We start from the raw sequence: 20125 nt of genomic DNA, 5'->3' as shown, positions 1-20125 counted from the left end.
TCCAGACACATCTGAACCTCTGAAGGAACAAACTCTGGACACACTGTCTTTAAGAACTGTAACACTCACTGCGAGGGTCCGCGGTTTTATTCTTGAAGTCAGGGAGACCAAGAACCCACCAACTCCAGACACAGGAGGAGTGGCAGCGGCCAGGCAGCCCAGTGTCGCGAAGGCTCTTGGCGCGCTGCAGCCTGCAGGCACCGGGCAGGCGCCCTCCCTGCCGCCAGGATGCCCAAGAGGAAAGGCAGCTCCACCGAAGGGGCCGCCAAGGAAGAGCCCAAGAGGAGACCCCTGCGGTTGTCAGCTACACCTCCTGCAAAAGTGGAAGCAAAGCCGTAAAAGGCAACAACGAAGGATAAATCTTCAGACAAAAAAGTGCAAACACAAGGGAAAAGGGGAGCAAAGGGAAAACAGGCCGAAGTGGCTAACGGAGAAACTAAAGACAAATGGAGAAACGAAAACTGAGGAGAGTTCAGCCTCTGATGATGCAGGAGAGAAAGAAGTCAAGTCTGATTAATGCCATATACCATGTCTTTTCAGTGGTCCCTGTCTCCCTTCTTGTACAATACAGAGGAATACTTTTATCAACTATTTTGTAAATGCAAGTTTGTTAGTAGCTCTAGAAATATTTTTAAGAAGGAGGGAATCCCATGTCATCCCATTTTTTAAGTGTAAATGCTTTTTGTAAAGAGGTGAAATCATTTGCTAGTTGTTTATTTGCTGGTACAACCAGAAAATAGTGTGGGATATTGAATTATGGGAGGCTTTGACTGTCTTAGGTGTCAGCTTAACAATCCATAGATGTTTTTATATCCTTTAATACAAAGCATATTAAATGGCAATATGGAGTCAGTCCTGCATTTAATGTCTTGAACATTTTAAATTATTTCTGTTGCCTTGTTTTTTCATAGATTTTTTTCCTAAAGAAAACTACTCTTTGATCATGGCTCTCCCTGTCAGAATTGTGGGCACTCTGTAGCATCTTTGGTTGTGGTAGTCCTATTTTCCTAATAACTTGGTTACTGTGCTGTGAAAGATTACAAATTTGAATATGTAGTGTACATGCTATTCAGTTGTGAGCTGGTGGGCCGTATGTAACATCTGACCAACATGTGAAGATACTGGTACTTGATAGCCTCTTAAGAAAAATTTGCTTCCAAATTTTAATCTGTAAAGTTACTGGAATAACTTTTTAAAAGAATTACAATACATGGATTTTTAGAATTTTGTTATGTATGTTAAAAATTGTGTACAAATTGAAATGTCTGTACTGATCCTCAACCAATAAAATCTCAATTATGAAAATAGAAAAAAGAAACGGAAATATATTATTGTTAGTTTCTTATACATGAAGTGCCAAAATATCACTTGAAGATGGCTATCACTTATAAACCCAAGAGCAAATTTCAAAACAAAAAAGATACAGCTAACACGTTAACAAAAGAAACACGTTATAATAATACCAAATGTTCAATTAATATGAAAGAAAGCAGAAAAGGAGGAAAAAGGGAAAAACAAATAGGTGAAAAAAATAGAAAACAAATAGCAAGATAATAGATTTAAACCTAATCATATCAATAATTACATTGTTGTAGTTTCTTACTTTTGTATGAAAAATCTTAAATCTTAATAATGGAGTTTATGTAGTCATGTGCCACATAACAAGGTTTCAGTGATGGACCACATGTACGACTGCGGTCCCATAAGATTGTAGCATGTATTTTTACTGCACCTTCTCTATATTTAGATATGTTTAGATACACAAATATTTACCATTGTGTTACAGTTGCCTACAGATTCAATACAGTAATATGCTATATAGGTTTGTATCCCAGGAGCAATACCCTATAACTTAGGTACATAGCGGACTATGTCATTTAGGTTTATGTAAGTACACGCTGATGTTCGCACAATGACAAAATCGCCTAACAAAGCATTTCTCAGAACATATCCTTGTTATTAAGTGACTGGTCACTATATATGCTGCATATTTTGGAAGGAAAAGACAAAGGGAAGGATTGCATTAAGTCAGCCTATCTAAGTAAGAAGGAAATCTAGGGGAGATTTTAGGGCAATTATGTGCTGGGTTGATATTAGACAAGGAGTTCCAGAGAAAACAAGGCAAATATTGGATGTAAGGTAGAAGCAAAATGGTATAAGAAGAAGGGGAAGGGGTGAGGGTTAAGATTTTTCTAAAAAAGATAACTTGAGATGAAGCAAGTTGAATTACTATAAGAAAGAGTTGAGTCAGTGTATTAAAATCTCTAGATAATATTATAAACTGGAATAGTGCTTACTATTGATATGTATGTCTTAGGAAGACTTTTTAAAACTTGTTTTTGCTTTACTCTGAGGATTTTTTAACCTTGTAATACTGATTCATTTCATTTAATTATAGAATATCATTAAAATAAAAAGTATTAAAAAGTGTGATATGACCTTCATGTTGGCTCTTTCCAGTGGCTAACTTATTACCTCCGATGACAGTGAGAAGGTATTACAGGGCAAAAATTTAAGGCAGGAAAAAAATTAAACTATTTATTCCAGATTAAATAACTCCCATGTTATTTAATCTGGAACCCTTGGAAGGACTGAATAAAGAATTATATAAAGACCCAGGTTTTTTTGTTTTTTTGCTATCCCCTACCTGTACCCCCCTCAAGTATTTTCCTGGTACCATATGCATGTAAACAAAAAATAATTTTTGATAATATTGATAAAATCTGATACTTCAGTATCTTCTCCAGAAAATAACAGTTTTCTCATGTTCTTCATATCACATGTAGAAAGCTCGAATTTAGTACAGGCGCAAAGGACATACCTTTATAAATATATTAAAACTTACATTCTTTATTTTTCTCCTGACACATCAAATATTTGATAATACTGAAAATAATAACAATACTCACTTATTGAACCCTCATAATGTAAGTTACTGTGACGGGCTCTATGTACATCATCTCATTTCTTCACCAATGCCTTTTCAGGTGAGTATTATTTCTCCCACATTGCAGGTAAGAAAAGTGAGGTACAGAGAAGTTCAGTGACTCATCCCTGGGCACTCGGCTCCAACATGGGCACCAACTCAGGTCCAGGTAATGCCAAAGTCCATGCTTCTAACCACAACCTATGCTTCTCCCCACAGCCATTCTCCTAATAATAAATGCGTGGGGATTTTCAAAGTCCAATTTTGGAATATAGTAAGAAAAAAATCAGATGCTTATTAAGCATAATTATCCCAAGCATATGAGAGTTTCAAGGATAACTTCGTAATAATAATAATTTTGTTCATAGATGAAGGAAGAAACTCCTGATTGACTTGAAAGAAACTAACATGAATTTGTTAAGCACCGACTATATACAAATCTTGGAAAACACTATTTCACATCATAATTTTTCCATAATATAACTTGGTCTTCTTAACATTCATTTCATTTTTTTTTTTGCTCATTCAAAAATAACTTTTATTATTATCATATTTTGTTAGCACTTTACTTGTATTAATTCTGCCACCACCTCTATACATTATATAATATTGCTATTTCTCATTTTTTTTATTATTATACTTTAAGTTCTAGGGTACATGTGCACAAAGTGCAGGTTTGTTACATATGTATACTTGTGCCATGTTGGTGTGCTGCACCCATCAACTCGTCAGCACCCATCAACTCGTCATTTACATCAGGTATAACTCCCAGTGCCATCCCTCCCCCCTCCCCCCTCCCCATAATAGGCCCCAGTGTGTGATGTTCCCTTTCCAGAGTCCAAGGGATCTCATTGTTCAATTCCCACCTATGAGTGAGAACATGTGGTGTTTGGTTTTCTGTTCTTGCGATAGTTGGCTGAGAATGATGGTTTCCAGCTGCATCCATGTCCCTACAAAGGACATGAACTCATCCTTTTTTATGGCTGCATAGTATTCCATGGTGTATATGTGCCACATTTTCTTAATCCAGTCTGTCACTGATGGACATTTAGGTTGATTCCAAGTCTTTGCTATTGTGAATAGTGCTGCAATAAACATACATGTGCATGTGTCTTTATAGCAGCATGATTTATAATCCTTTTGGGTATATACCCAATAATGAGATGGCTGGGTCATATGGTATTTCTAGTTCTAGATCCTTGAGGAATCGCCATACTGTTTTCCACAATGGTTGAACCAGTTTACAATCCCACCAACAGTGTAAAAGTATTCCTATTTCTCCACATCCCCTCCAGCACTTGTTGTTTCCTGACTTTTTAATGATTGGGCTTCATCCCTGGGATGCAAGGCTGGTTCAACATACACAAATCAATAAACATAATCCAGCATATAAACAGAACAAAAGACAAAAAACACATGATTATCTCAATAGATGCAGAAAAGGCCTTTGACAAAATTCAACAGCCCTTCATGCTAAAAACTCTCAATAAATTCGGTATTGATGGAACGTATCTCAAAATCATAAGAGCTATTTATGACAAACCCACAGCCAATATCATACTGAATGGACAAAAACTGGAAGCATTCCCTTTGAAAACTGGCACAAGACAGGGATGCCCTCTCTCACCACTCCTATTCAACATACTGTTGGAAGTTCTGGCTAGGGCAATCAGGCAAGAGAAAGAAATCAAGGGTATTCAGTTAGGAAAAGAAGAAGTCAAATTGTCCCTGTTTGCAGATGACATGATTGTATATTTAGAAAACCCCATCGTCTCAGCCCAAAATCTCCTTAAGCTGATAAGCAACTTCAGCAAAGTCTCAGGATACGAAATCAATGTGCAGAAATCACAAGCATTCCTATACACCAGTAACAAACAAACAGAGAGCCAAATCATGAGTGAACTTCCATTCACAATTGCTTCAAAGAGAATAAAATACCTAGGAATCCAACTTACAAGGGATGTAAAGGACCTCTTCAAGGAGAACTACAAACGACTGCTCAGTGAAATAAAAGAGGACACAAACAAACGGAAGAACATTCCATACTCATGGATAGGAAGAATCAATATCGTGAAAATGGCCATACTGCCCAAGGTAATCTATAGATTCAATGCCACCCCATTAAGCTACCAATGACTTTCTTCACAGAATTGGAAAACACTGCTTTAAAGTTCATATGGAACCAAAAAAGACCCCGCATTGCCAAGACAATCCTAAGTCAAAAGAACAAAGCTGGAGACATCACGCTACCTGACTTCAAACTATACTACAAGGCTACAGTAACCAAAACAGCATGGTACTTCTACCAAAACAGAGATATAGACCAATGGAACAGAACAGAGCCCTCAGAAATAATACCACACATCTACAGCCATCTGATCTTTGACAAACCTGAGAAAAACAAGAAATAGGGAAAGGATTCCCTATTTAATAAATGGTGCTGGGAAAATTGGCTAGCCATAAGTAGAAAGCTGAAACTGGATCCTTTCCTTACTCCTTATACGAAAATTAATTCAAGATGGGTAGAGACTTAAATGTCAGACCTAAAACCATAAAAACCCTAGAAGAAAACCTAGGTAATACCATTCAGGACATAGGCATGGACAAGGACTTCATGTCTAAAACACCAAAAGCAATGGCAACAAAAGCCATAACTGACAAATGAGATCTAATCAAACTAAAGAGCTTCTGCACAGCAAAAGAAACTACCATCAAAGTGAACAGGCAACCTACAGAATGGGAGAAAATTTTTGCAATCTACTCATCTGACAAAGGGTTAATATCCGGAACCTACAAAGAACTCAAACAAATTTATGAGAAAAAAACAAACAACCCCATCAAAAAGTGGGCAAAGGATATGAATAGACATTTCTCAAAAGAAGACATGCATACAGCCAACAGGCACATGAAAAAATGCTCGTCATCACTGGCCATCAGAGAAATGCAAATCAAAACCACAATGAGATACCATCTCACACCAGTTAGAATGGCAATCATTAAAAAGTCAGGAAACAACTTTAATTTCTAAGAAACCAAAATCTATAAACTTTTCAGTCACGAAGATTACACATTACAAAAGATCTTCTATTGTACTGCTTAGGTCAAAAAGTAAACTATAATAAGATCTCTTGTTTTCCACTCAATTCCAGTAAGAGAAAAACGCTTAGGATTTATAAAAATAATTATTTAAAATCCCACTATAGAACAAAAAAGCACATTGAAAGACAACCTTACTTTTCCCATAAATCCAACAGCTTGTCAGAAGTGTAGGGAAAACTCAGTAGACAAATATGAAATGTTTTTGCCCTACCCAGTAGACCATGTACTGAAACCCTAAGACATAAAGCAACCCATCAAAGCAAGAATTGTCTAGGGAGAAGAACATGACCAGTATATCACTTAAGGCATTGGGCTTAAAATACTAAAGGTGAGGCAAGACTTTAGAAATACTCTGTGGCTGTTGTTAGAATTTGCTCAGAAACTGTCGTTTAGCACTCCAAAGTAGCTAGCTCCCTGAAGCTGCTTTAGGTTATCCCACTCTTCTCCTATCCTAGGAGCACTATGATTAAAGGGCTAAGAATCACAGGAAACATGACCCTGTTTATTCCTCTTCACCCTTGAAGTTCTATTTCTGGTAAGCATCATTGTGTACTATGACTAGGCCCCCCCGCAAAACAAACAAACAAACAAACAAACCTCCCAAAAAACAGAAGGAAAAGAAAAGAAACTTTTCCAGCATTAAAGATGCCAATTTTGGTGACTTTTAATTTTGAATTAAATCAACTGGACAAGTCGTATCATAAAATTCTTAATTTTACCAAATAATAATAGTAATTTATCAACATCATTGTTATGAAATGTTTAGTTGATTTGTAATATTTAGCATGTTTTTCTTTTCCGATATTTGGTATGGAAATTATGTTTACTCATTTTTCCTAATGATGATGAAATTTCATATCAATGTTGGGTTATAGTCCAAGTGCAGTAGCTCATGCCTGTAATCCCAGCACTTTGAGAGAGGCTGAGGCAGGAGGATTACTTAAAGCCGGTAGTTTGAGATCAGTCTAGACAACAAAGCAAGACCGTTACTCTACAAAAAAATTTTTAAAAATTAGCCAGGCATGGTGGCGTGTTCCCGTAATCCCAGCTACTTGGGAGGTTGAGGGAGGGGAACCACTTGAACCCAGGAGTTTGAGGCTGCAGTGAGCTATGATTGTGACACTGCACTCCACCCTTGGCGACAGAGTGAGACCCTGTCTTCATTTTGTGAATTTATTAAAATTAAAATTATATTATAAATATAAACATTATAAAGAAGGCAACTATTTATTATAATTATAATTATAAATATTATAAAGAAGGCATGCATACTTCTCATATTAAAAAAGTAATTATCATCTGGGCGCAATGGCTCATGCCTGTAATCTTAGCACTTTTGGGAGGCTGAGGCAGGTGGATCACTTGAGGTCAGGAGTTTGAAACCAGCTTGGCCAACATGGTGAAATCATGTCTCTACTAAAAAAAATACAAAAAAAGTTAGCTGGGCATGGCAGCGGGTGCCTGTAATCACAGCTACTCGGAAAGCTGAGGCAGGAGAATCGGTTGAACCCGGGATTGCGGTGAGCCGGGTTCACGCTACTGCACTCCAGCCTGGGCGACAACAGTGAAACTCTGTCTCAAATAAATTAAATTAAATTAAATTAAAAAATAAAAAAAGAAGTAATTATCAACCACCAGGAATTAATAAGCACATTTTTAGAAAGGCATTGTATTCTTAGCTTTATTACTAGCAACAAGTCTTGTATCTTAATATACACTGTGGCTTTGGGTCTGGCCACAAGTAACAGAGTATTCATACTCAGTGCTCAGTTTCATCTTCAAAATGGTCCTCAGACAAAAAAGCCAAAGACATCAGTGCGAGCTCAGAGTGGTGGAAGTTGAATACTTTTTTTTTTTCTTTTATTTGACAGAGCTTTGCTCTTGTTGCCCAGGCTGGAGTGCAACGGCGTGATCTTGGCTAACTGCAACTTCTGCTTCGCAGGTTTGAGCGATTCTCCTCCCTAAGCCTCCCAGGTAGCTGGGATTACAGGCGTGGGCCACCAAGCCCGGGTAATTTTGTATTTTTAGTAGAGACGGGGTTTCTCCATGTTGGGTCAGGCTGGTCTTGAACTCTCAACCTCAGGTGATCTGCCTGCCTTGAACTCCCAAAGTGCTGGGATTACAGGGGTGAGCCACCACACCTGGCCTCAAATTTTATTCTTAAAAATAAAGCAGGGTTACCGGTCAGAATTCTTCAATAGTAAAAGATTCTTTGAAAGAGAGCCTTCAATTGAATATGACTCATCTAACTATCTTATTTATGTTTGATGATGTAAGGGGGAAGAAGTGTTATCCCAGGGGAAACTTTTGAAAGCTGTCATAATATTACTGTAAACATGTTCATATATACATACATCAGTACCCAAAATGTAAGTAGGGTATGTTCAATAGAATTCCTGTCTTCTAGGAATTTAAACGTCAAAGTTGCTATTATTGATGCAAGCTAATAAGTAAACTTAAAAAATAGCAAAACATTTATAGTTTACCTAAGTTCAGTGACCAACTTTGAGTTTTTGTGATGTGGAAATATGCTATAATTTTCTGACTCCCACTGTGGAGTTAAGTCTTCTACAGCACCCCCTTGCAGAGAATTAGCTAGCATTTTTAAGATTGTGGTGTACTAAAAGCTTTGAAAAAATAGCCTCAGCTATAGGCTTTCTAAGTATTTTACCCAATGTTGCATTAGATAAGAAACATCTTTTTTTATTCCTTCCTGAGAACACTCTTGAAAGAAACCTGTAAAAGTTGAAAAAGGCATACTCGTTGGAAATTGCTCTTGATCTTAGGAAATAGTGTCTATTATGTGTAAAAATATGACCAACTTGTGAACATGTCTGTAATATGAAAATAAATACAAGGCAAATATTTCTATTTATAAGGAGAAAAACACTCTAATAATCACATTGATTCAGTTTATAAAACTTCTTGCTATCAAGCTAATTAAATAAGCTACATAACCATAATCTAATTTTGTTGAAATGAAAGACAGTATTCTAAAAGGAATTGAGGCCAGGCATGGTGGCTCATGTCTGTAATTCCAGCATTTTGGGAGGCTGAGGCTGGTGAATAACTTGAGGTCAGGAGTTTGAGACTAGCCTGGCCAACTTGGCTAAACCCCATCTCTGCTAAAAATACAAAACAATTAACTAGGCACGGTGGCGCTCACCTGTAATCCCAGATACTCAGAAAGCTGAGGTGGGAGATCGCTTGAACTGGGGAGGTGGAGGCTACAGTGAGCTGAGATCACGCCACTGCATTCCAAACTACTCAATAGGCTGAAGCGGGAGAATCTCTTGAGCCCAGGAGTTTGGGGTCAGCCTGGGCAACTTAGTGAGACCCAGTCTCCTAAAAAAAAAAAAGAAAGAAAGAAAGTTGAAACTTTACAAATAATATGGTTCTACTTTAGATGTCTCTCAATAGAGAGTCTATAAAATATAACTTATGAAGAAACTTAATAAGATCATAGGTTTTAAACAGAAATGCGCTTGCAAAAGATTAGAAGTTATAAGTACACAAGTACACTGTAAATGACATTAGTTATATTTCAGTTGTTTTTTTTTTGAGACAGAGTTTCGCTCTCATTGCTCAGGCTAGTGTGCAGTGGCTCCATCTTGGCTCACTGCAACCTCCACCTCCCAGGTTCAAGCGATTCTTCTGCCTCAGCCTCCTAAGTAGCTGGGATTACAGGTGCCCACCACCACACCTGGCTAATTTTTGAAGTTTTCGTAGAGACTTTCACCATGTTGGCCAGGCTGGTCTCGAACTCCTGACCTCAAGTGATCTTCCTGCCTCGGCCTCCCAGTGTTGGGATTACAGGCCTGAGCCACTCTGCCCAGCCATATTTCAGATTTACTAGTGATCGCTTTGATAATGACTTTCTTGTGTGTAAATTTTAAGTAATGTTACTTTTTTCTGTTTCTGTGAATTATAGTAAATAATTGATCAATTAAACATTTATTTACTTTTCTTTGTGCCAGGGATTGTACTATGACTATGACACATGCCTTGAAAAAATAGATACATAAACAAATGGTAGCAGTACAACAATATGAGTGCTACATAGTATTATGCACACGCTGCTGTGGAAACGCAGAGGAAGCAAAGCCTCTCTAATTCTGTGAGGTAGAGTGGAGGTTGGAATACCGAGGCATTATTAGGGAAGGCTTCTCAGAGCAGGTGAGGAATATTGAAGAGAAATTATTTGCCAATCAGGTAGCGGGGGGGGGGGGGGGGGGGGGGGGGTCGGGCGGGTGGGAGGGGGAAGGCATTTAACAGGAGAGTTCACTAAGTCTAAAAGCTTTGGACTCTAGCTCTCATGGTAAGTATGACGGTAACAAATGTTTAGCAAAAGTTTAGTATGGCTGGGGCACAGAGACCTATACTGAGAGGTTGGTAATTGATTTCACTTTATTTCTTATCCTCCACATCAACATTTGTCAAGTCCTCTTGTTTCTATCTCAGAAATATCTCTGGAATATGGCTACTATCCCTAATTCCATCTCCACTGTGCCTGCTCACTCCAAGCCACTATCATCTCTAACTGGAACCATTGCAATAGCTTCCTTTATAGGTGTTTCTGCTGTCACTTTTACTCCCACTAAGAATAATCATTTAAAAAAATCAGAAGCCAGGCACGGTGGCTCACATCTGTAATCCCAGCACTTTGAGAGGTCAAGGCAGGTGGATCACCTGAGGTCAGGAGTTTGAGACCAGCCTGGTCAACATGGTGAAACCCTGTCTACTCTAAAAATACAAAAATTAGCCAGGTGTGGTGGTGCACACCTGTAATTCCAAGTACTTGGGAGGCTGAGGCAGGAGAATGGGTTGAACCTGGGAGATGGAGGTTGCAGTGAGCCGAGATCAAGCCGCTGCACTCTAGCCTGAGCAACGAGAGCAAAACTCTGTCTCAAAAAAAAAAAAAAAAAAAATCAGATACAGTTAGTCCTAATTATGGCTCTGTGTAACATGGCTTCAGCCTGTCTGCTGCTCATGTCCTTTATAGCACGTATCTTAACCATATTAATTAGTTAACTTTTTCATTTTTAGTTTTACTGACTGCTAGACTGTGAACTTTAAGGAAAGCCATGCTTGTTTATATTCCCAGTGTTTAGTGCAGAACAGAAACAAGAAGAGAAGGAAGGGAAAGGGAAAAATAAAAAGAGATACAATGATTAAATGTAATGTAGTATTTTAAATGAGATTCAAGGAAAGAAAACAGATTAAAAACTAAGGAAATCTAGATAAAGTATGGACTTTAGTTAATAACAATGTGTCAATATTGGTTTTTAGCTGTGATAAATGTACCATACTAATGTAAAATGTTAATAATAAGGGAAAACTGCATTCAAAATATAAGGAATCCTCTATAATACCATTGCAACCTTTTTGTAAATGTAGAACTATTCTAAAATTACCGGTTTATTTAAAAGAAGGAGGAAAGAAAGGAGAAGTAGGCAGTATACAGCTGAGGAAGTGGGCAGGGGTCAGTTAAGAAGTTTCTCATATGTCATGCTAATAAGCTTGACTTTTTCTGAAGTGAGGGAATGAAATAATTAGATTTGTATTTTAGAAAATTTAACTTTAATGCAAGGATTGGCGTACTTTTCTCTTAAAGGACCAGGTAGTCAATATTTTAGAACTGTGTGCCGTATCAGTTCCTGAGCTTGACGTAATAAAATGACCATGACTTTAGTGGCTTAAAACAACCAAAATTTATTTTCCCACAGTTCTGGAGACCAAGAGTCCAAAATCAAGGTGTTGGTAAGGCTGCACTGCCTCCAGAAGCTCTAAGGGAAGACGAGGTTCCTTGTGTCTTCCAGGTGTTCCTTGGCTTTCTTGACTTGTGGCCACTTTACTCCGATCTCTGCCTTCATCTTTACGTTGCCTTTGACTCCGTGTGTGTCTTCCTTGTGTTTCTTTTAAAGACAGTTGTTGTTAAATTTAGGGCCTACTTGGGTAATCTAGGATGATCTCATCTCAAGATTCTAATTTAATAATATCTGAAAAGACATTTTTCCAAATAAGTTAACATTCTGAGGTCCCAGAAACTTGGAGGTGAACATATCTTTTTGGGGCCATCACTCAACCCACTTCACAGGACGTATAGTTACTGAGTTGAAACTACTCAGTACAGTAGCGCTAAAGCAGCCATAGACAATACATACATGAAAGAGTGTGACTATGTTCCAAAAAACTTTTATGGCCTGGCTTTCATCCACAAGCTATAGTTTGTTGATTCCTAATGGCAGTATAGAGGAAAAATTGGAAGACAGCAAATGAAGGCAGTTAAACAAGTTAGGAGGGAATTATAATGGTAACCATTAAGGACGAGGAAAATTAGAATAAGACAATGGCAATAGAGGAGAGGGAAAGGAATTGAGAGTTAGTGAATAGAATCAACAAGAGTGGGTGATAGATTGCAGGGGATGGATAATTAAAGTTCATTAGAGAGGTGGGAATTATGAGTCACATAGTGGATCAACACTTCCAGCTTTTCAAAAGAACAACTTGAGACTCTCTACTTCCATTGCTTGAGAAATATTATCAAGACAGGTTTGTGTAACGCACACAGATGAGTACTGAAAAATAGAAGAGTTCAAAAAATGTTAAGATATTTTATTGTATAGCCAGACATATAGTGTAAAGGATATTTTGAGGTCAGAGAAGACAATAATTAGCCAGTTGGTTTATTTCTTTCTTTTTTTTTTTTTTTTTTTTGAGATGGAGTTTTGCTCTGTTGCCCAGGCTGGAGTGCAGTGGTGAAATCTCAGCTCACTGCAAACTCCCCTTCCCGGACTCAGGTGATTCCCTGCCTTAGCCTCCCGAGTAGCTGGAATGACAGGCATGCACCACCACACCCAGCTAATTTTGTATTTTTCGTAGAGATAGGGTTTCACCATGTTGGCCAGGCTGGTCTCAAACTCCCGACCTCAGGTGATCTGCCAGCCTCGGCCTCCCAAAGTGCTGGGATTACAGGCGTGAGCCACCACGCCTGCCTGGTTTATTTCTTAGAGGAACAAGACAGATCTGGCAAGAGGCCGAATAGGAACAGTTCCAGTCTGCAGCTCCCGGTGAGACTAACGCAGAAGGCAGGTGATTTCTGCATTTCTTACTGAGGTACCCGGTTCATCTCACTGGGACTGATTAGACCGTGGGTGCAGCCCACAGAGGGTGAGCAGAAGCAGGGTGGGGCGTCACCTTACCCGAGAAGTGCAAGGAGTAGGGGAGCCTCCCTCCCCCAGCCAAGGGAAGCTGTGAGGGACTATGCTATCAGGCCCAGATATTATGCTTTTCCCAGTTTTGCAACCCGCAGACCAGGAGATTCCCAGGGCCCTGGGCGGCTGTTTGAGCAGACACTGAGCTAGCTGAAGTTTTGTTTTGTTTTTTGGTTCTTTTTCCCATAGCCCAGTGGTGCCCGGAACCCCAGCGAGACAGAACCGTTCACTCCCCTGGAAAAGGGGCTGAAGCCAGGGAGCCAAGTGGTCTCGCTCAGCAGGTCCCACTCCCACAGAGCCCAGCAAGCTAAGAACCACCAGCTTGAAATTCTTGCCACCAAGAATTTCAGTCTGAAGTAGACCTGAGACAATTAAGCTTGGTTGGGGGAGGAACGTCCACCATTACTGAGGCTTGAGTAAGCGGTTTTCCTCTCACAGTGTTAAGGAAGCTGCTGGGAAGTTGGGGGGACCTCAAAGCAGCAGGACAAAGTGGCTGTGGCCAGACTGCCTCTCTAGATTCCTCCTCACTGGGCAGGGCATCTCTGAAAGAAAGGCAGCAGCACCAGTCAGGGGCTTATAGATAAAACTCCCATCTCCCTGGGACAGAGCACCTGCTTTGGGGGTGTGGGCGACTGCCCACGCAGCTTCAGCAGACTTAAACGTTCCTGCCTGGTGGTTCTGAAGAGAGCAGCAGATCTCCCAGTACCACACTTGAGCTCTGCTAAGGGACAGACTGCCTCCTCAAGTGGGTCCCTGACCCTCATGCCTCCTGACTGGTTGATACCTCCCAGCAAGGGTCAGCAGACAACTCATACAGGAGAGCTTCAGCTGACACCCAGAGGCGGGTGCCCCTCTGGGAGGAAGCTTTCAGAGGAAGGACTATGCAGAAATCTCTGCTGTTCTGCAGCCTCCACTGGTGATACCCAGGCAACAGGGTCTGGAGTGGACCTCCAGCAAATTCCAGCAGACCTGCAGCAAAGGGGCCTGACTGTTAGAAGGAAAACTGACAAACAGAAAGCAATAACATCAACATCAACAAAAAGGACACCACCTCAAAAACCCCATCCAAAGGCCATCAGCATCAAAGATCAAAGCTAGATAAATCCAAGAACATGAAGAAAAACCAGTGCAAAAATACTGAAAATTCCAAAAACCAGAACCCCTCTTTTCCTCCAAATGATTGCAGCTCCTCTCCAGCAAGTTCACAAAACTGGATGGAGAATGAGTTTGACAAATTGACAGGAGTAGGCTTCAGAAGATGGGTAATAACAAACTCCTCTGAGCTAAAGGCACATGTTTTAACCCAATGCATGGAAGCTAAGAACCTTGATAAAAGGCTACAGGAACTGCTAACTAGAATAAACAGTTTAGAGAAGAATATAAATGACCTGATGGAATAGAAAAACACAGCATGAGAACTTTGTATAGCACACACAAGTATCAATAGCCGAATCAATCAAGTAGAATAAAGGATATCAGAGATTGGAGATCAACTTAATGAAATAAACCGTGAAGACAAGATTAGGAAAGAAAGAGTAAAAAAGAATGAACAAAGATGCCAAGAAATGTGGGACTATGTGAAAAGACCAAACCGATGATTGAAAGTTACAGGGAGAATGGAATCAAGTTGGAAAACACACTTTAGGATATTATCCAGGAGAACTTCTCCAACCTAGCAAGATAGGCCAACATTCAAATTCAGGAAACACAGAGAACACCACTAAAATACTGGTGAGAAGAGCAACCCCAAGACACATAATCATCAGATTCTCCAAGGTTGAATTGAAGGAAAAAATGTTAAGGGCAACCAGAGAGAAAGGTCAGGTTACCTACAAAGGGAAGCCTATTAGACTAACAGCGGATCTTTCTGCAGAAACCCTACAAGCCAGAAGAGAGGGGGGTCAATATTCAGTATTCTTAAAGAAAATAATTTTCAATCCAGAATTTCATATCCAGCCAAACTAAGCTTCATAAGCGATAAATTGACAAAAGTAGGTGAAGGAGAAAGGAAATCCTTTACAGACAAGCAAATGCTGAGGGATTTTGTCACTACCAGGCCTGCCTTACAAGAGCTCCTGAAGGAAGCACTAAATATGAAAAGGAAAAACTGGTACCAGCCACTGCAAAAACATACCAAAATATAAAGACCAATGACACTATGAAGAAACTGCATCAACTAATGTGCAAAATAACCAGTTAACATCATGATAACAGGATCAAATTCACACATAACAATATTAACCTTAAATGTAAATGGGCTAAATGCCCTAGTGAAAAGACACAGACTGGCAAATTGGATAAAGAGTCAAGACCCATTGGTGTGCTGTATTCAGGAGATCCATTTCATGTGCAAAGACACACATAGGCTCAAAATAAAGGGATGGAGGAATATTTACCAAGCAAATGGAAAGCAAAAATAAAGCAGGGGTTGCAATTCTAGTCTCTGATAAAACAGACTTTAAACCAACAAAGATCAAAAAAGACAAAGAAGGACATTACATAATGGCAAAGGGATCAATTCAACAAGAAGAGCTAACTATCCTAAATATATATGCACCCAACACAGGAGCACCCAGATTCATGAAGCAAGTTCTTAGAGACCTATAAAGAGACTTAGACTCCCACACAATAATAGTGGGAGACCTTAACATCCCACTGTCAATATTACACAGATCAACAAGACAGACAACAAGGATATTCAGGACTTGAACTCAACTCTGGACCAAGTGGACCTAATTGACATAATCCACGACATAAACAGAACTCTCAACCCCAGATCAACAGAATATACATTATTCTCAGCACCACATAGCACTTGTTCTAAAATAAGCCACATAATTGGAAGTAAAAGTCTCCTTAGCAAATGCAAAAGAACAGAAATCATAACAAACAGTCTCGTAGACAACAATGCAATCAAATTACAACTCAGGATTAAGAAACTCACTCAAAACTGCACTACTACATGGAAACTGAACAACTGTTCCTGAATGACTACTGTGTAAATAATGAAATTAAGGGAAAAATAAGTAAGTTCTTTGTAACCAGTAAGAACAAAGACGCAATGTACCAGAATCTCTGGGACACAGCTAAAGCAGTGTTCAGAGGGAAATTCATAGCACTAAATACCCACATCAGAAAGCTGGAAAGATCTAAAATCCTTTAAGTGTGTCCTGAATTACAATTAAAAGAACTAGAGAAGCAAGAGGAAACAAATTCAAAGGCTAGCAGAAGGCAAGAAATAACTAAGATCGAACAAAACTCAAGGAGATAGAGACACGAAAAACCCTTCAAAAAATCAATGAATCCAGGAGCTGGTTTTCTGAAAAGATTAACAAAATATATAGACTGCTAGCCAGACTCATAAAGAAGAAAAGAGAGAAGAATCAAATAAACACAATAAAAAATGATAAAGGGGATATCACCACTGATCCCAAGAAATACAAACTACCATCAGAGAATACTATAAACACCTCTATGCAAATAAACTAGAAAATCTAGAAGAAATAAAAAATTCCTGGACATATACACCCTCCCAAGACTAAACCAGGAAGAAGTTGAATCCCTGAATAGACCAGTAACAAGTTCTGAAATTGAGGCAGTAATTAATAACCTACCAACCGAAAAATGCCCAGCACCAGACGGATTCACAGCCTAATTCTACCAGAGGTATAAAGAGGAGCTGGTACTGTTCCTCCTGAAACTATTCCAAACAATAGAAAAACAGGGACTCCTCCTTAACTCTTTTTATGAGACCAGCATCATCCTGATACCAAAACCTGGCAGAGACACACACGCAAAAAAGAAAATTTCAGCTCAGTATCCCCGATGAACATCAATGTGAAAATCCTCAATAAAATACTGGCAAACTGAATCCAGCAGCACATCAAAAAGCTTATCCACCATGATCAAGTCGGCTTCATCCCTGGGATGCAAGGCTGGTTCAACATACACAAATCAATAAATGTAATTCATCACGTAAAAAGAACCAATGACAAAAACCACGTGATTATCTCAATAGATGCAGAAAAACCCTTTGACAAAATTCAACACCTCTTCGTGTTAAAAACACTCAGTAAACTAGGTATTGATGGGACACATCTCAAAATAATAAGAGCTATTTACGACAAACCCATAGCCAATATTATAATGAATGGGCAAACGCTGAAAGCATTCCCTTCGAAAATTGGCACAAGATAAGGAAGCCCTCTCTTACCAGTCCAATTCAACATAGTATTGGAAATTCTGGCCAGGGCAATCAGGCAAGAGAAAGAAATAAAGGGTATTCAAATAGGAAGACAGGAAGTCAAGTTGCGTCTGTTTGCAGATGACATGATTATATATTTAGAAAGCCCCATCATTTCAGCCCCAAAACTCCTTAAGTTGATAAGCAACTTCAGCAAAGTCTCAGGATACAAAATCAATGTGCAAAAATCACAAGCATTCCTATACACCAATAACAGACAAACAGAGAGCCAAATCACGAATGAACTCCCACTCACAATTGCTACAAAGAAAATAAAATACCTAGGAATACAACTTAAAAGAAATGTGAAGGACCTCTTCAAGGAGAACTACAAACCACTGCTCAAGGAAATAAGAGAGGACAGAAACAAATGGAAAAACATTCCATGCTCATGGATAGGAAGAATCAATATCATGAAAATGGCCATACTGCCCAAAGTAATTTATAGATTCAATGCTTTTCTTATCAAGCTACCATTGACTTTCTTTACAGAATTAGAAAAAACTACTTTAAATTTCATATGGAACCAAAAAAGAGCCTGCATAGCCAAGACAATCCTAAGCAAAAAGAAATCTGGAGGCATCACACTACCTGACTTTAAACTATACTACAAGGCTACAGTGACCAAAACAGCATGGTTCTGGTACCAAAAGAGATATATGGACCAACAGAACAGAACAGAGGCCTCAGAAATAACACCACACATTTACAACCATCTGATCTTTGACAAACCTGACCAAAAAAAGCAATGGGGAATGGATTGTCTATTTAATAAATGGTGCTGGGAAAACTGGCTAGCCATATGCAGAAAACTGAAACGGGACCCCTTCCTTACACCTTATACAAGAATTAACTCAAGATAGATTAAAGACTTAAATGTAAAACCTAAAACCATAGAAACCCTAGAAGAAAACCTAGGAAATACCATTCAGAACATAAACACGGGCAAAGACTTTGTGACTAAAACACCAAAAGCAATGGCAACAAAAGCCAAAATTGACAAATGGGATCTAATTAAACTAAAGAGTTTCTGCACAACAAAAGAAACTATCATCAGCGTGAGCAGGCAACATACAGAATGGGAGAACATTTTTGCAATGTTCTAATTGCAAAGGTCTAATATCTAGAATCTACAAGGAACTTAAGCAAATTTACAAGAAAAAAACAACCCCATGAAAAAGTTGGCAAAGGATATGAACAGATGTTTCTCAAAAGAAGACACCTATGCAGACAACTAACATATGAAAAAGAGCTCATCATCACTGATTATTAGAGAAATGCAAATTAAAAACCACAATAAGATACCATCTCACACCAGTTAGAATGGCAATTATTAAAAAGTCAGGACACAACTGGAGATGCTTTTCTCCAGTTGCAGATGCTGGAGAGGATGTGGAGAAATAGGAATGCTTTTACACTGTTGGTGGGAGTGTAAATTAGCTCAACCATTCTGGAAGACAGTGTGGCGATTCTAGATCTAGAACCAGAAATACCATTTGACCCAGCAATCCCATTACTGGGTATATACCCAAAGGATTTTAAATCATGCTGCTATAAAGACACATGCACATGTATGTTTATTGCGGCACTATTCACAATAGCAAAGACTTGGAATCAACCTAAATGTCCATCAGTGACATACTGGATTAAGAAAATGTGGCACATATACACCATGGAATACTATGCAGCCATAAAAAACGATGAGTTCATGTCCTTTGTAGGGACATGGATGCAGCTGGAAACCATCATTCTCAGCCAACTATCGCAAGAACAGAAAACCAAACACCACATGTTCTCACTCATAGGTGGGAATTGAACAATGAGATCCCTTGGACTCTGGAAAGGGAACATCACACACCAGAGCCTATTATGGGGGGTGGGGGGGAGGGATGGCATTGGAAGTTATATCTGATGTAAATGACAAGTTGATGGGTGCAACACACCAACATGGCACAAGTATACATATGTAACAAACCTGCACGTTGTGCACATGTACCCTAGAACTTAAAGTATAATAATAAAAAAAAGAAAGTAAATAATAAAGGCCAAATGACATTGAAAACAAACAAACAAACAAACAAAAAGAATATTACATGTTTTTGCTAATTTAATCTTCATAATGTTGTGATCTTTTTAGAGATTTATAACCCTCATTATAATATGGCCAAATTGAGAACAGGACACCAAGTAACTTATCCAAAATTACATCATTTTTTAACCTTGTTACAACAGTAAGATTTGAAATTAAGTTGACAGTAACTCTGGCTGCAGAATCTATGCTCATAAACACTAAGCAGCATATCTCCTTGTGCAGAGAGCAATAACCTTGCACTGTCTACACTATCTAAAGCTCTAAGCAATAGCCATAAGTGGCCATGAGCACTTGAAATGTGGCCGTTCAGATTTCAGGTGTGCTGTAAGTGTAAAATACACATCAGATTTTGAATATTTAATTCAATAGATAATGTGAAAATGTAAAATATTTCATCAGTGATTTTGACAATGATTACATGTGGAAATAATATTTGGGATATACTGATGTTATTATTGTTAAATGTTATAACATGTTAATGTTAATAAGATGTTATTAATATTAAAATTAATTTTACTTGTTTAAAAAATGTGGCACATATATGGAATACT

The 20125-nt window shown here is 38.7% G+C and overlaps 1 pseudogene; it reads left to right on the top strand.

The window, feature by feature from the left end:
- Nucleotides 1-228: 228 nt before the first annotated feature.
- Nucleotides 229-517, top strand: LOC126943845 (non-histone chromosomal protein HMG-14-like; annotated as a pseudogene).
- The last annotated feature ends 19608 nt before the right edge of the window (nt 518-20125 follow it).

This window comes from Macaca thibetana, chromosome 1, assembly GCF_024542745.1.
Source record: "Macaca thibetana thibetana isolate TM-01 chromosome 1, ASM2454274v1, whole genome shotgun sequence".
Taxonomy (NCBI): Eukaryota; Metazoa; Chordata; class Mammalia; order Primates; family Cercopithecidae; genus Macaca; species Macaca thibetana.
Note: the sequence above shows the minus strand (reverse complement) of the source record. Positions and strands in the feature narration are given on the sequence as shown.